General features: G+C 36.8%; 1 protein-coding gene across 3 annotated transcripts in view; it reads right to left on the bottom strand.

Moving 5' to 3' along the window:
- The window catches only part of LOC117115304 (sodium/calcium exchanger 3-like), a 44,616-nt gene that overhangs the window by 36,187 nt on the left and 4,043 nt on the right, over positions 1-4,386 (bottom strand). The window contains exon 3 of one of the 3 annotated variants that reach the window (XM_033259036.1): positions 2,667-2,852. The exons of 1 other annotated variant lie outside the window; for it this stretch is intronic. The gene's annotated coding sequence lies outside the window, so the exon portion shown is untranslated. Of the gene's footprint in view, positions 1-2,324; positions 2,629-2,666; positions 2,853-4,386 lie in introns of those variants that run through there. One more of the 3 variants, XM_033259037.1, reaches the window with a different exon arrangement.

Below are 4,386 nucleotides of genomic sequence, written 5' to 3'. Positions count from 1 at the left end.
ATGGGACGCCCCCTACAGCTGGATCTAAAAAAACTTGTGCCAAACTTTCGTTACCAAGTCGTCTCGTATTTTATTATCAATTCTCAACAAAGATCTAGATATAAAAACAAACTGGAATAGACACTCATACAGTGACATCGGTGAATACATTACCTCCTTGGTGGCGGTAGAAATCGTTGCTATTATCCAAATAATACACAAAACAATTAAAGCATAATCATGAATCAGTAAAGAATAAAACAACAATACAGGGCAGAATCGCATTCGCATGGCCAGACGCACTCTTAGTGAAAAAGTTTTCCTCCATTAGTGGAAAAGGAAGGGCGCCTTTTGCGTCTGGATATACTTAGCAACAGAAGGGCGCCCTGTACATTGGGCACGAAGTATAGGAAACTTGCATGGTTAAAAAGAAGGACGCCGCCTACGTTGGGCACGACTTCCGCCTCATTTTTTCAATGCGAGAACTCTATCTTGTATTTCTAGTATCTTTGATGAAGGTTAAATTTTTCAAAGAGATGCTCCATCTCAAGCAAAATTCATTTTTACTGAAGATAGTAGTCATAACGTATATTTACTCAATGTGTGGTTCATTTTACTTAAATGGATTATTTACCAATGAAAAAGACCATTTAAATACAGCAACCAAATTTTGGAATTCTCCACCTAAACATAATTAATAATAATAGTGTAGTTTTATATAGCATACATATCCATCTTAATGTATGATTCCTGATGATGACATAATTAATGTTGAAATATTGAATCCCAACACATGTATTTCAATACTTGGAGTATGTATTATACTTTCTTATCTGAGATTAATCAGTGGAACTTTCGGTTCAATGATTAAAGTTTAAATATATGTGCTTACATATGACCGGTGTAGAAGAAATTTTGAATTATTATTATTTGAAGTGAAATTTGTTAAAAGACAGGAATAGGAATTCTTTTGAATAGAAGATACTACAAACATGTCGGTATTAAAAGTAACATACAGTACTTTTGTATTTTGACTATACAGTAAGACACAATCTGATTCTGTATAGTAGTAGTACTGTAAGCTTACAAACTTTTCCAACTAGCAGGCCCTAGCATCAGTGGCATAGGTATTGAAATGGAAGGGAGCTGATAGAGGTGGGAAGGTGGGGGATCGGTGATTAGGTGAGGGGCTAACTCTATTAAGGTGATTTGAGGTGACTTTTAACTACAGTACTTGAGCACGATTAGTTGGCGGGGGAGCAACTAAGGGATGGGCGAGAATTTTTTCTCAGTGGGGAAGGGGGAGTGCGCGCCCCCTCGCAAATCCTAGATATGCCAATACCTAGCATACCCTGCAATTTACCCTACAGTATGCCACCGGTAGCTACTAAACATTCATCATCTATAGTAAAGTTGAAGATACTGTATACTGCCTGCCGAAAAAAATCGAAAAAACCTGAATAAATTGCAATTTTGAATAGCTCATGATTTAAAAGTATATGTATGAAATAAGTTATTAACTTCAATCAGAACAAATGTCTCACGCCTGCATATTCGTCTAACCCGAAATACATGTCCATAATATCCTAAAATAGATTTAAAATAATTACAGCATGCATTTGAAATTGAGTGTACGAGTCAAAATTTGAATTTTTGAATGCACAAATGTGCAAATAAATTTTTGACTACACTACTGCTCGAGAAGATATATAACCGAATCGTACTGCTGCTTGAGGCAAACAGTTGTTTTCCAAGCACAATTTACTTGGTTCAACTTACTGATTCCATGTGGCTTGAGTTATGTAGGTAATGGAAATATTACACAGAATTTTTTTATTTTTTTTTTGCCAAACTGAACAGGCGATTCCAACAGAGTGTCCACACCCACCTCAGATCTGTGGTTGAGAGCAACTTACAAGAATAATTTAGATGCCAAAAAAATGGTACTCACAGGCTGTAGAATTGCCAGACGAATTGATTGGCTTCTACCACTAGGGGTCCAGTACACTTTTTTTCTTATAAAAACCACTAAAATTTTGCCCAGGCTCAGTGTTAGGCTCAAAATGTTCTTAATTTGTTGTTATTTTTACATACTTTTCAAACATTGGAAATTATTATTTTACGTTCAGTATATCATTTTTACTGTATTATAGAGGGTATTACATAGTAACACCTACTACAAATAAGTAGATAGATTTGTTGGTTTTCTATTTTGAAAAAAATAAAAACCTCACTTGACATTTTACCTCAGCCTCAATATGTTCTTATTTTTGTTCTTAATTTTTAAGATTTCAGACTCGGTGGTCTTCTAAAATGTGTTCCTATAAATCAAAAAAGTGTATTACCCGGCTAAGGATTCAGTGCCACCTGGACCCTGCTAGTGCTGCCACTGCACATCATTAGACGATCCCAAGCATGAGGCCTAGCATGAGAAAATTGCAAGTAACATTCATTAGCTTGACTTTTGTTTGTATTTAAATAAGGGTTTTTAACAGCCAGGGATGCCCGAAGTTCTGCACCATTTTATCCGTCGACTTCTTTATTACCACTGGTCAGCCATCACTCATCTTGAAAAGCTTGGTGACACCATTGAAGATTTCCTGATAAGCTTGTTCCATTTTTCATGTATTAACTCCACCCGATATAAATATAATTTTGTCGTCAAAAGATTAAACAGTACAACTCACGTTAGCATGCTTCTACTGCTGTTGTCCGGAGATATCAATATGAACATCTTGAAGTAATAAATGTTGACCAAATAGTTGATGAGCTTAAACATTAATACGGAACACCATTGATAAATATATTCCATCTAAGATGACATCATCAAGGTGGACATTACCATGGATCAATCATTCAATCAAAAGGGATATCTGTAAAAAAAAACGCCTTTATAAAAAAGCTAGGAAACAATCAACAGCTTCATAATGGAAAACTTTCAAAAATCACTGTAGATCTACAGATAAGAAAATTAGGAAAGCCAAGAATGAATATATTCGCCATACTATTAGTGAAAGCCTGGTGAGCAACAATACCAAACCATTCTGGAATTTTATAAAATCAAAACGCCAGGAGGTATTTGGAATATCTACACTAACAACATCAAATGGAAATTTGGTTAGTTCTGCCGGAGACAAAGCCAATGTATTGAATGATTATCCTGCTCAGTTTTTACAAACGAGGATGTCAACCATTTCCCTACCTTACCCGAATCATCAGTCCCAGATATGCCAAATATAACAACTGAAAGGTCCACTGATTAATCTCAGATAAGAAAGTATAATACATACTCCAAGTATTGAAATACACGCCATCGTGTTGGGATTTAATATTTCGACATTAATTATGTCATCATCAGGTCCTGATGATGACAAAATTAATGTCGAAATATTGAATCCCAACACGATGGCGTGTATTTCAATACTTGGAGTATGTATTATACTTCCAAATATAACAATTGATACAAACGGAGTTGAGAAACTATTAAATGACATCAATCCTTGTAAAGCTCCAGGACCAGATGCAGTACCATCTACAATCCTGAAGGAGTGTTCATCTTCACTAGCTCCGATTTTCACAAAAATTTTTCAGAAGTCGCTTGACTTTGGATCCCTGCCAAAAGCATGGTTAGAAGACGATATAACGCCTCTGTACAAAAAAGGGGAAAGAATGGACCCTTTTAACTATAGACCGATCTCTCTCACTACAATTCCTTGTAAGATCTTGGAATACATTCTGCATCTCCATTTGATGGCTCATTTTGAACAATTTAATATTTTAACCAATGTGCAACCTGGATTTCACAAAGGTCGCTCTTGTGATACCGAGCTATCTGCTTTGGTGAATGACCTCGCTATGGCACTTGACAGCAGAGGCCAGGTGGGTCTAATTATAATGGACTTTAGTAAAGCATTTGGCTACGGTCACACAGCGTCTCAAGCCTGGCTTGACTCACCGCGGGTGAGATTTCGAGCCAGGCTCGAAATTCTGGGTTGGTCACACTAGCTGGATTGACCTCCAAATTATGAAAGTCGAAACAGCAGAGCCGTAGAGAGAGAGTTTGGCCAACTCTGTTTCACGGGATTTGATATACGCATGTGTGATTGGGTGGATCGCAATCAAAGATTTTACACCAGACGTGCCCGAACTACTCTTCTTCAACTGATCTTTTAACAGCTTGTATTGAGCTCACAATGCCTTCACTTTTGTTTTAATTTGGGCCGTCGTTCTCTTCTCATGTCCGAGACTGGCTAATCTGTTTTTTTTATTTTCTATCCGGTCTCTCAGCTCGGGTTGGCCCCACATATCTACCAGGTCAGCAGTTTCCAAATTAAAATTTAAATTAACTTTTATGAAAAGTAATGATTGCGTCTTGATTGAACACACATGAAGAACTCGCGGGTTTTT

Source organism: Anneissia japonica, unplaced genomic scaffold, assembly GCF_011630105.1.
Source record: "Anneissia japonica isolate Jap-2015-1 unplaced genomic scaffold, ASM1163010v1 scaffold287800_len1627635_cov199, whole genome shotgun sequence".
Taxonomy (NCBI): domain Eukaryota; kingdom Metazoa; phylum Echinodermata; class Crinoidea; order Comatulida; family Comatulidae; genus Anneissia; species Anneissia japonica.
Note: the sequence above shows the minus strand (reverse complement) of the source record. Positions and strands in the feature narration are given on the sequence as shown.